The sequence below is a fragment of the Myotis brandtii genome, unplaced genomic scaffold, assembly GCF_000412655.1.
Source record: "Myotis brandtii unplaced genomic scaffold, ASM41265v1 scaffold363, whole genome shotgun sequence".
In the NCBI taxonomy this organism is placed as follows: Eukaryota; Metazoa; Chordata; class Mammalia; order Chiroptera; family Vespertilionidae; genus Myotis; species Myotis brandtii.
The window spans coordinates 7,369,836-7,383,069 of record NW_005363938.1 but is presented as its reverse complement, the minus strand read 5'-3'; the positions used below and the strand labels follow the sequence as shown (position 1 = coordinate 7,383,069).

Genomic DNA, 13,234 nt, shown 5'->3' with positions numbered 1-13,234 from the left:
GCCAGGCTGAGGGATCCCACCCATGCACGAATTTGTGCACCGGGCCTCTAGTATGTGATAAAACATAGCCTCTTCTTTCATTTGTTGCTATATCTAAGGGAAGTTCAATATTTTCAATCTCTCCAAAGTCTCCAAAGTATTTTTTAAATTTGTTCTTCAGAAGTAACTAGTCTTATATCTACCCACAAAAACTTTTTAGGGGGGTTTCCTCCCCTTTTAAAGCATGGGCCCTTTTGGGAGGTCTATCAGTTTGCCATCCAGTTTGTGTTCCTTCAGTTCCAAAACCTTATCACCACTATCAGCATATTTGAAAAGATGCCCGGGTTGTGAGCTTGAGCCCCAGTATGGGGCGTGCAGGAGGCAGCTGATCAATAATTCTCTCTCAGATCCAAATCTTCCTGATCTTCCGGTGACTGGATCTGTTTTAATTGTATAGTCTACAACTTTGCCAAATGGATACAGATATTCAGTTAGATCTTTCTTGCATCCAGCTCAAGCCTACAGTAAACATTTTACCGTCATCCTGCTGATTTTTGTGCACGTTGATCTTGGATCCCTCTGCGAATTCCTCTGTGTTGCTGTAGTCATTCATGTTCTTCACGGTGATGGCTGTTTGGCAGGGCGTGCTGGGTGCAGCCCTAGTCGCCAGTCTCGGCAGCAGGGGTGGCAGAGCTTTGTATGGAGCTGGATTTAAAACTGTGACAGAAGAGCGAAATTGGTCATTTTCCATGGCACTGAGCTGAGCTCTGGGTTAATGCCTTCTGTGAGTTTACAGGGTGCTGTTAGAGACTCAGCCTTTTTATTTATTTTTAACCTATTACAGTTTGTCTCAGACTTTCAGATACCTTGGACCTCTTCAGTTTTCCTGAGTAAGCTGGAAACATTTTTTAGAAAAAGGTATTTGGGGAGCAATGAAGCTTCTGACAAACCACCTTAACTTTTGGTATGCTGTGCTTCTATAGCCCAAGGAGCTAGGTTTCAAACTACCTCCCTTTTTTTTGCCTATTACACAGAGCTGTGTGCTTCAGTAGGTGACACCATCCTAGGTCCATTGAAGAGTGGAGATGGGAAAGTAAACCCCTCAATCTAGTTGCGCCTCCTTGGTTTGCTGTGTTGTCAGAGTCTCATCAGTATGCTTGTTTTTTGCCCTGTTGTTCTGTGAACAAAGAGTTACTTTATCCCCTTCCCATGGCTGACCCCATACTTGTAACTTCCCTCATTTATTCACCATTTCTATTAAGCACTATTTGGTGCTAAGCAGTGGACATGTGTGAGTTATATAGAGTTCTTGATGCTATGGAGCTGTCCAGTGGAATATATAATTATTAAAGAAAATAAAAGTCAGAACCAATAGCCAAATAGTTAAAATTAGATGAGGGGTGTAGTAGTGGGACTCTAACCCTGCCCTGGCTGTTTTGAGGAACAATAATTCAGCAAAATCTGGGAGGATCCCTGGGAATTAGGAAGGAAGGCGAAAGAACAGGGTATTTGTCTTCTAGGAAGTATACCATGAAATTAGTTTCTATTCATTTCCCTGCCCCTTTCCTTCCACACACTGTCTTATGTAGAGGCACAATTTCAGCTATCCAGAGTGGGCCAGTTTGCTACGCTTGGGTGATTGGAGATTGGGGCCTATGGGAAAGGGGTGGGAGTTGAAGCTGAATATAAGTTAGACAGCAAGAGATGGTAGAGTAGTTTTGTTTCACTGGAATGAGTAACTCATTAAATTGGGCATACTGTTTCTCTAAATTGTGCTCTGGTAACTTGTTTGGAGCTCTAGGGCTATCTATAGACCCTTCAGGGTCTGGAGTGGGTTAGGGGTTTGGGAGAGATACACTTGCTGAAGGAAGTCCTTCTCTGCACTCTATCTGTAGGAGATAAGACAGTGTAAATATATCTTACTTTTTAGATATAATTGCTCAAACTTCTGACGTTCAAGTCACCTGTTAAAAATGCACTTTTCATAGCCTTTTCATTGCAGACCTGCTGACTTAGAATCTTATCATTAGGTCTCCTGGCCATTGTCAAGCACTCTATTGAGAGCCACTGCCATGATGACATGGACTGCGGATGGGTCATTCAGAGCTTAAAGATGAGGACTTTCACCATTTTTGCCCCAGCAGGCCCCTGCTAGATTTCTCACCATCTTTCACCTCTGGTACCAGCTCCATAATTTGCAGGGCCCAGGGCAAAATGAATATGCAGAACCCCTTATTAAAAAATTAAGAAATTCAAGAGGGTGACAGCAGAGCATTAAACTAAGTATGGACCCTTCTGAATACTGGGCTCTGGAAGACTGACTGCACAAGTAGCCAGTCCGTGAAGCTCTGCTCACCACTCTGCCTTTTAAAGTGAGCTGCTTATTGTTCCCCATGTACCAAACTGTTCTTTGCCTTTGTTTCTTGGTTTTCACTGTGTGAAATGCTACTTTTCATCTCTTCTGTCTCATCTAAACTTACCTGTTTTTTTCATGTACGGTATTAGAATCCTGTGCAAGTTGCCACCACAAGACTGTGTGTCCTTTGAGGTCCCACTCTTCTTCATTCTTTTATATATATATATACACACATTTTATTGATTTCAGAGCAGAAAGGAGAAAGAGAGAGAGACATCAACGAAGAGAGAGAATCATTGATCAGCTGCCTCCTGCACACCCCACACTGGGGATGGAGCCTGCAACCCAGGCATGTGCCCTGACTGGGAATCCAACCATGACCTCCTGGTTCCTAGGTCAATGCTCAAACACTGACCCATGCTGGCCAGACTCTTCTCCATTCTTATATTCCCTTCCCTTACATGAGACTCTGCCACCGTCTCCTCATAAGTTTACTGAGTAAAATATTTTTTAACCTGAATGCTTTTCTTAAAATTTAATTAGGTTACGGATCACTGGGAATATAAATTTGGTTCAGAGTGAAGTGTTGGAGGCAGCGTTGCCCCAGGTAGTGTTACACAAGGGGCCAGGCTGCCTGTTTATGACTGGTGTAAAATAGGGTGAGGAACAAGCCTATTTAGACACACTGAGGACATTTCTGGTAAGTTATGTATCCTCTGTGGCTAACACCTTTGTTAGCTACCCTTCCTCTGATAACCAGTGTTTCCTTTCTGGATCTCTCATTGCCCTCTTGAGTTGCTGGGAACAACTTTTTCTAAGTCACTTAAGTGACTTGAAAGTGCTGTAGCAGAACCTGAGGAAATATTTCTTGTGGTAGGAAGGTGACCATTTTGCTCAGTGGTTAATACTTGAAACCAGACGTTCTGGATTGTTTGAGCTAATGTGTTCTTGAGAATTCTCCTAAGCTGGATGCATTTGGTAAATGCAGTCATGGTTCAGTAGGCTGAGAATCCGGTGCTACACATCAAAGGACTGACTTTTCCTGTCTTGAGGTAATCAGAGATACCTATGAATTTGGACAAGAGGTCTGTGTAACCTCTTCATCTTACAGATGGATGAGCAACTGTTAAGTTCAGAGAAGTTAAACAGCACATTCAGGGTTGATTCAGATATTTAGTACCTGAGTTGGCACTGGAATCCATGATTGCTACTCCTTCTGAGGCCTCAGTAAATATTTGTTCAAAGACTGTTCCATTCTTACTTTGAGGGTTATCATCTGGCCTTGACCTGATGGAGTTAATGAAATGAAATATATACTTCTCCTTTGACATTGTGGACAATGAGGAGCTAAAGTGGACAGATTGACTAACACAGTTCTGTCCAATTGAAATATGTTGAGCCACACATGCTGTATTAAAATTGAAAAAATAAAAAGAAAGAGGTTAAATTAAGTTTAATAATTTACTTAGCCTTAGATATCAAACCTTTTTAATCATTTAACCATTTCAGTACAGAAATATTAGTGAGATATTTACTTTTTTGTTCAGTGTAGCTACTGTACTGGATAGTGCAGGCCTATAAAATGTACTAGCCTATACATTTAATTTTTATTTTCCTTTCTAGGTTGCTTTAGCCCATACTATTTAACATACAAAGTTGGTGATTGGTGTGGTGGTATGGATTTGGGGGTGTAAGTTGACTAATTAGCTTTAGTGTATAAGTTAAATGGGTCAGGCAAACTCATAATACTCCAACATGGTTTACTGTAGACATCTGTCTTCATTCTGGGGGACGGAAATCACCTTGCACAAAGACATGGGCTGTCAGTTAAGGATAATTTCTCTGCTATTGACTCAGTCTTGGCTGACCCCCTGTCCGCACAGAGTTTGTTGCTGAATTAGAACCTTGCTCCTCTTACAGGGAATTAAGAAGGAAAGTGTGGGTTTTTTAGTAAGATTACTAATCAACATGTGAAATCCTGTGCAGTTTTATTAAAATCTAAGCAAAAAGTAGATAACTTGATCATTTCTCAGCCTAGGTAGATCATAGTAACTAGCAAATTAAGGCAGCAAAAGACCCACACACACTTGTAGTCAGGTTTGCACTAGTTTCTAGAAAAAGGGTAATATATGTTTGGTCTTCAGGGTATGATTTGAATGGAAGTTTTTCCTTCATTTTTAAGATCACTGCTCAGAGTCCACTAACAGAATACAAGGAGACAGCCTTGATTAGATTAGGCTAGATTGGATTAAATCAAATGGTTAAAGCCTTTGGAGCCTCTAGCTTGTAGGAGACACCATAATGGCCTTCAATGCATCCCTAAATCCTATTACTTAGTTAATCTTATTGAAGAATTCAGGTCTGCATAAAGGAGCATTGCCCTGTACTCTCTGTGGCGGTCTCTGGCCCTTAAGGTGAGCTGACAGATAAGAACTTTCTTGGAATAGGTTGGTTATATTGGTTTGGGGCAAGTTATTGTAGCTAATTTGAAAGTAGTAGATACCTAAGTTGGTAGAGGGAGTATTTCACACAGAAAAGTAGTCTGTCTCCTGGCTGCCCTTTGGCTTCCTGGCTGTTAGTATCTGTGGCAGGGATTTTTAAGGCAAAGAGAGTCAGGAGAGATGTGTGTAAATAGTTGTAAAATTGGCTGCACTGTCATTGTGGCAGGTGTGAGGGTGGATGGATGGGTTGGAGCTTTATTTTTAAGCTTTGTGAAATCATCTCTTACAGCCTATATCCATTTTAGAGGCTGTCATTAAGAATCATATGCTGAGTATATAGTACAGTTGAGACACTGTGCTAGATGTTGGGAATAAAATAAAGAATCTTGGAATTTGGGAGCTGGAGGCATCTTTATCTGTGATTTCCTGGGCATGTTTCTAGTTTTATTATAAGTGTGAGCTGTCTCTTGCCTATTTCTACAGTGACCATATTTTTCTGAAGCAAACATTCTTTTTGTCATATGATTTTTTTCTAATTTGTGAATTTATAGACAGGCAAAATTTTACAAAAGCGTATAAATTATGTCAAGTTTTATTATAGATTTAATGTCTTTTGGAAAAAAATGAAAACAAAAACAAGAAATTGGCACTGTCCAGTTCTTGGATGCTTACTGCATCTACAATGAAGACTGGAGGGACTATGAAACAAAATAGTAAATTTGACATAGAACTTTGCTAAAGGTAGTTTAGTTAGACATAGCAACTTCAAGACCCATAAGTGATCATTACACACTGGATTGGCCTCCTGTGATGTGGAGAATGTTTTTTCAGGCATCTTTAAAAATCAGGTGCATACTGCCTCAGCTAGGAGCTGATCGTCCACCATTCAGATTCTGTGAGTTAACTGGTTCACAAGCAAAAAGTGAGGCATCTGATGTTCTGTCTGGTACTCGATGAATTGCCATGAGAAGATTCCTGCATCCAAGGGGCTGAGGTGACACTCTGGCCGGGGGCCTTTCAGTGCTTTCTATGGAATGGGGACTTCTTTCTTCATAGAGCCTAGGGGGCTTGTGGCTCTTCATTTATTCCCCCATGTGGGCTCTGCCAGTTCTTAGGCCAAGAAAATGAGTTAAGCTTAGTTCTCTATTTAACCTTTCTGGTGAAGTAGCCCTGCATCTGTGTCCTTTCCCTAAAGACAAGAGAATTTCAGGTGTGGACCAGACGTGGAGTCTGAAGAGCAGTTATGAGAGATTAATGGTTTTGATTTGTTTTTAAGAAGAAAAGTACCACTAACCCTTTGGATGATGATAATATGTCTCTCCAACCCTCCTGTGTATCAAGTGTGCAGTGTTCTCTTCCTGTATAGCACTTGTATTTTCAAGAGCTAGGGTCATTGACAGAACACTTCTCACTCTTGAGTTTCAGAGCACAGCAGAGTACACAATCTGAAGCAAGAGATGTAATTTTCTCTAAGTGTACTAAGAATTGCTTTAATACTCTATATGTGCATGAACATGCTCACACAATTGTGTGTTTTTTCCCATGCTCCTTGAAGAGGAATAGCCCTCATTTTACTTTTAATGGTTCCTGATTGCTCACCTCTCCAGGTTACCTTTTTAGGAAACAGCTGCTGGAGAAGTGTGTGCTCATTTTGTCCTCGAGAACTTTACTCCTGTGGCCCTCTGACCTGAGGCTCACCCAGCCTGCCCTCTTCTCTGCATCAGCCCAGCTTTGTTCTTCCGGGTCTCTTGTTCCCACTCTGAAGGAGACCTTCTTGCTTCAATTTAGTATCTATTTCTGTTGAGGCAGTTCCACATTAGAAGAGGCTGGGGAGGGAATTTTAAGGAGAAAATTGGATTTGGTTAGGAGAAATTTATAAAACTTCTGTATTATCTGCTAATGGTTCTCAGATGCTTTGGGGTCACAATATGAAAGTTCTGGTGGACTGTGAGAGCTGATCTTACCAGCTGTCAGGCAGCCCTGACTGCTTTTCTGTCTGTCCCATCTCTGCTCTTCCCACGCAGTTTGCCTAGAGAGCCCAAGTCCTCTTTTACAGTCTTCTTTAAAAATTAAAAACAAAACAAAACATGTTTTTATTGATTTCAGAGAGGAAGGGAGAGAGAGAGAGAGAGAGAGAGAGAGAGACTTTTCTGTCTGTCCCATCTCTGCTCTTCCCACGCAGTTTGCCTAGAGAGCCCAAGTCCTCTTTTACAGTCTTCTTTAAAAATTAAAAACAAAACAAAACATGTTTTTATTGATTTCAGAGAGGAAGGGAGAGAGAGAGAGAGAGAGAGAGAGAGAGAGAAGGGATAAGAGAGAATCATTGATTGGCTTCCTCTTGCATGTCCCCTACTGGGGATAGTGCCCTGACTGGGGATTGAGCCACACCGCCAGGCTCTTTTAAAGTCTTCTTGATTTGCTTCCCACACCCGCTGCTCCCAATCTTGCTTGGTCCCTTTGGGAAGGAGGAGAGTTGCCCTCCTCTCCGTAGTTGTTGGCATGCCCAGGGGGAAGGAGGGCACAGACCCTTTCATGTTCTGCCCCAGAGGTTCATAGGAAGCAGTGATCATGCCTAAAGCTTATTGATTACTTAAAATGTGCCCAGCACTACTCAAAGACGGAACCAGAACACTCCAGTTAGTGAGTGAATGAAAAGCACTTTACGTGGAATATGTCTTTTACTATAGTGAGCCTGATAAAGTCTATGTGCTATCACTATCTTCATTTTACAGATGGGAAATTGATGTCAAGAGAGGTTCAGTAACTTGTGACTGTACACCGCTGGAATCAAATGATAGAATCAAGATTCAAACCAGGCAATCCAATTCCAGGGCTTGTGTCCAACTCCTCAGGGAAAGGTTGAGAGTTCAGAGTCAGGATAGTTTTGCTCATGGTAGCTTTTCTTACCTGGGATGTCTCCCCTTTTACACTGACGTCTTGTGGTCTTTATATTTTCAGTTCACTCACTAACTGGAGTGTTCTGGTTCAGTCTTTGAGGATGCCAACTCAAAGACTGTGTGTTTTAAAGAACCAGAAAGAAAAATGTTAGAGGTAGGCTTTATAAACTGTGCAGTCAGATAACAGGACTCCTGACAAGGAAATGGGGCCATAAGTGCTCATGCTTTGGAAAGATTAGTTCATTGGTAGAGGTGGTGTTTCTGCGGTTCATTTGTGTTCCTGTCATCATAATATGTGAGTGTCCGTATCCACAGGCATCGAGTGTGTCGAGTGTGTCGTCCAGTAGTCCCATAAAACAAGGGACTCTTCAGAGCCAGCACCAGTTGGTGCACCTGAATAACAATAGGGAAGCTTGTTGACCGTTCGGCACTTCACAGCCCAGTAATTAGAAACTGTAAAACAATAATACAGACATGAAGCAAATCCTCTGGTTAATGAAAAAAAATCTACAATCCTGCTTTGTGGCTGAGTGCAAAATCACAACTGGCTGCTTATACAACAAAGCAAACACTTCAGGATTTTGACAGCTGTTTTATACATATAAAAAGCTCTGGGCTCTATATTAATTTGGGGGCTTCCATATTTAAAAAACAACACCCTGAAAACAGCAGTTACCCGACTTTCTTGTTTTTCGTTAATTTACTGCAGAGGTTCTCAATTTATTCTCTCTGGATCAAGAAGTATCAGCATCATTGGAAACTCCTGAGAAATGCAGTCTTTTTGGGACTCTACCCCAGACCTACTACTCAATATTCTGGGGGTAGAGCTCTGCAGGTTATGTTTTAACATGTCCTCAAGGGGATTCGGAGGCACTCTAGATTTGAGAAACACTGGCGAGTGGGTAGAGGAATTCAAGGGGTGGGGAATGGAGTCCTCTTTTGGCCTTTACCCGAAGAGGAGCAAAGGGCTTCTCTAACCATAGATGGATGGCTGACCTGAGGCGTGATAATAATATATGAAGGCCCCCTGCCCTCAGCGGGAGGTTTCTCAGGGAAGGTGCTGTGACTTTGTGGGGATTGGTTGGGAGAGGGGGCTTGGGCTGTGGCTTATAACTGGATTAGTCAGCGTTGACAGACCAAGATAGTACTGGACAGAGGAGAAGGGATATGGAGAGGAGACAAAAACAAGCACCATCTTATTTCTCAAGCGGAGCCTTAGCAGTGCTGCTGATGTAATGTGCTCATCCTTGTCAAGAACCATTGTTAAATACTGAAAGTTAGGATGGGACTGGGATGGTGGCAGGATAGATTTTTTCTTTTCCCTGTGTTCCCCCCTATTCCATTTCTCTGCCTCCAGCTATCTTGGCCGATGGGATTTGTTTAATAATTTTCCTGGGATCTCCTGACAAGTGGCTCCTCTGCCTTTTCCTCACTGCTTGTTGACCGCCGCAGTGATACAGGTTCATTTCAGAGCCATTAGAAGTCCATGCACAGCTGACTACTAGATGTCTTGGAAAGGCCTCTTGGGAAATAAGAGCTTGTTGCCAGAGTGAAATGAGTTCCCAACTGGTGTTGCCACAAAGGCTGGGTTCCTGACGCTCTTTGAATAGGTTGGTTGACTGTCTGCTGAGGACAAAACCTGATGCAAACAGAAGTACCCATCCTTTGGTTTCTTGGTATTTACCCAGCTTTATTAATTTTGCTCACATTTTAAAATTAGTTTATTTTGCTCACTTTTTTCTGCTTTTTAGATCATTGAGTTTTCTTGTTCCTTAACAACAAGGCATAGGACCTATTGTATTCTATCCTTTGATTTAATCACCTACATAGCAGGGGAAAGCCACAGGGATAGAGGTGAATGAGACATAACTTCTGTCCTCCCTGACCTGGAGGAGACTGATTTCTAGGGGGAAGAAACTAAGAAAGGAGTCATCTAGATCCTGGGTTCAATTTATTCTCTCTGCGGTCTTAAGTGGGAGAACTTTCTTAAATACCTGAATTTGATGTTGGATCACAAACCCAGCATCATGCTTTATTTATTTATTACTTTATTTTGCTTTCCTGGGGGGAGAAAACATTTTATGCCTCAAAGTACCTTAAATAAAGGAACCATTAAAGCTTGATGCAATCTAATGTTAAGATACCAGAACACAGAAGTCTACTGTCACAGTGAGGCAAGGTATTGCCTATTCCATGAAATCTTTGGTCACTTAGACATCCAAGGAAGGAAGCTTATTGCTGACACATCTGGATTTTGGTAGAAAGTGAGAATGTGTGGACCATTCATCATTGTGAAGGCTTATTTTGTATTTTATTTTATTCTAAGGGATCTGTGGTCTGTTGGCTCTTAGCAGTACTTAGTTGCCGATTCTCCTTCTATGTGACATTTAAGGTTTATGGAGAAACCAGAGGCTCACACTGGAGTGTTTGCCTTCCTGGACATCAGGAACGACGGTCCTGCCAGATGAGTGGGAGGGTCTAAGTCTTTAGGTCCTTAGATTTTCATGAGTGCTGTAGCCTTTCAGTATCTGGACAGGAAGACTGTGACCCACTGTCCTTTCCAGCCAGCCTGTGCTTCATGTTGCTTTAATTAAATACACAGCTGATGATGTCAGCCTGGCTCCTGGCTCCCTTAGCTTCCCTCTTGGAACAAAACATCCGGGCAGACAGTTGTGACAATTAAAGTCTCAAGACCCAAGCTTCGTTTGTTCTGATGTAATTAAACTAAATCTGCCTAAATATCTCCAAATGCAGATAAACCCTAATGCTGATTAGAGGTGACCCTCTAATAAATGTGATTTGATTAGGCAGAACCAGTGGGGTGCAGGCAAATATCTGAGACTCTGGCCAACTTGATTATTTCTTTGGTTTTCACTTGAGGGGGGAAAACCTGTTTGATTCTTTCTATCACAGAGTACTTGAAAACTATTATCTGTGACAACTAAAGGACTTAGGTGAAATAAACAGTTAAGACCTGTGGACTTGTCCTTAAGAGTCTCAGTCAGCCACCACCTGGGACATGCTTGCTTCCTGGCAGATCAATGGAGAATGGATTTTACCTGGAGGTCTGGCCTGGAATGCTAATTAAAAAGGACATTCTAAACTACACCCAGGCACGTTCCGATAAAGTCTTAGCAAATGTGGGTGGTGGAGGTTTTTTTCTTAAAGTTACAGTTTCTTTGTTCATTAAGATATAGAGAAAAACAAACTAGAACTGCTTTCCTGTATAGCAAAACCTCATTGCCAGTTTAAGAGAAATTTCCTTAATTGTTTTGTCTTCTGGCTCCTGTAACACGGGTCACACATCTCTTCTTAGCATTTATTACATTGTACTATAATTGTTGTTTTATTTCTCTTGTTCTGTCTTAGAAATTAGGGAAATTGTCTAATACTTCCTGATGTCTACCCAAATGCCTATCACATGGGCCCAAGGTACAGGGGTTGGCAAACAATGGCCCACAAGCCAAACCAGGCCACTATCTGTTTTTGTATGGCCATGAACTAAGAATGATTTTTACATTTTTAAATGCTTGAAAAGAAATGAAAGGAAGAATATTTCATGGCACATGAAAATTATGTGAAATTCAAATTTCAGTGTTCATAAATAGTTTTATTGGAATACAGCCATGTTCATTCATTTATGTTATTGTTTGGCTGCTTTGTGCTACAACAGCAGAATTGAGTAGTTGGAAAAGATCCCATATGGCCCCAAAGCCTAAAAATATTTACCTGGTATGTTACAGAAGAAGTTGTTTTGTCTTCTGGCTCCTGTAACACGGGTCACACAGAAGAAATTTGCTGACCCTTTTCTATTATATAGTAGGTGTGTTGGAAATGCTTATTGTTTGAATTATTTCAGATATAAATCTGAGTTTCCAGATGGAGTTATTCTGATCCTGTTCAGGGAATATAAAATGAATGACAATTGATGGATATATCTCTCTTAATATCTTTTTAGTTTAGGTGTTATGGTGCTGGTTCATTTCTGAGAGCTAGATAATTACATACAAGTATTTTTCTTCTTAGTAACATAAAGAGCTCTGCTAATCCTTATTAACTTTCTTGGCTCTGAACCTGTTGTATGGGATGCAGAGATACCAAAAGGTACACAGAAATTAAACTAACCAGGTCACACAGTAAAGAATTGGGATGGCTCTGCATGTATTCATCATTTTCTCTAGTTGCTGAAGCCATTCATTGTGATGAAAAAGAATTCACATAAACTTGGGGGTATTTATGAGCAAATTACTGTCCTAGATTATGTAATGCATTAGTTCTTTTATTTTTTTAATTCTTTTGTTGTTTAAAGTATTACATATAGTATTACATATGTCTCCTTTTTTCCCCATTGGCCACCTCCACCCCCCAGCACATGCCCCCACTTCCCTAGTGTCTGTGTCCATCGGTCATGCTTATATGCATGCATACAAGTCCTTCGGTTGACCTCTTACCCCCCACCCCAATCTTCCTCTGCCTTCTGAGAATTGACAGATTGTTCGATGCTTCTATGTATCTGGATCTATTTTTGGTCATCGGTTTATGTTGTTCACTATATTCCAGAAATGAGTGAGATCATGTGATATTTTTCTTTCTGCGACTGGCTTATTTTGCTTAGCATAATGCTCTCCAGGTCTATCCATACTGTTGCAAATGGTAAGAGTTCTTTCTTTTTTTTACACTAGCGTAGTATTCTATTGTGCAGATGTACCACAGTTTTCTAATCCACTCATCTGCTGATGGGCGCTTAGGTTGTTTCTAAATATTGGCTATTGTAAATTGTGCTGCTATGAACATAGGGGTGCATATGTCTTTTCTGATTGGTGTTTCTGATTTCTTGGAATATATTCCTAGAAGTGGGATTACTGGGTCAAATGGGAGTTCCATTTTTAATTTTTTGAGGAAACTCCATACTGTCTTCCACAGTGGCTGCACCAGTGTGCATTCCCACTAGCAATGCACAAGGGTTCCTTTTTCTCCACATCCTCACCAGGACTTGTCATTTGTCGATGATATCCATTCTGACAGGTGTGAGATGGTATCTCATTGTTGTTTTGATTTGCATCTCTCGGATGATGAGTGACTTTGAGCATGTTTTCATATGTCTCTTGGCCTTCTGTATGTCCTCTTTCAAAAAGTGTCTACTTAAGTCCTTTGCCCATTTTTTGATTGGATTGTTTCCTTTTGTTAAGATGTATGAGTTCCCTATAGATTTTGGAGTTTAGGCAACTCTATTCCAACAAACTGGTCAACCTAGAAGAAATGGACATATTCCTAGAAAAATACCATCTTCCAAAACTCAACCAGGAAGAATAAAAAAATCTGAATAGGCCAATAACTATGGAGGAAATTGAAGCAGTCATCAAAAACTTCCAGCAAACAAAAGCCCTGGTCCAGACGTCTTCACAGAGGAGTTTTACCAAACATTCAAACATTCAAAGAAGAACTAAAACCTATCCTCCTCAGACTATTCCAAAAAATTCAAGAGGAAGGAACACTTCTAAGCTCTTTCTATGAAGCCAGCATTACCCTAATCCCAAAACCAGATAAAGACACTACAAAGA

General features: G+C 41.0%; 1 protein-coding gene and 1 pseudogene across 1 annotated transcript in view; one reads left to right on the top strand and one right to left on the bottom strand.

Moving 5' to 3' along the window:
• LOC102261798 overlaps nt 1-595 on the bottom strand; it is a 1,217-nt pseudogene extending 622 nt beyond the window's left edge.
• AUTS2 (autism susceptibility candidate 2) overlaps nt 1-13,234 on the top strand; it is a gene marked incomplete at its 5' end in the record, with an annotated part of 1,129,652 nt that overhangs the window by 49,879 nt on the left and 1,066,539 nt on the right. The gene's annotated exons all lie outside the window — the stretch shown is intronic.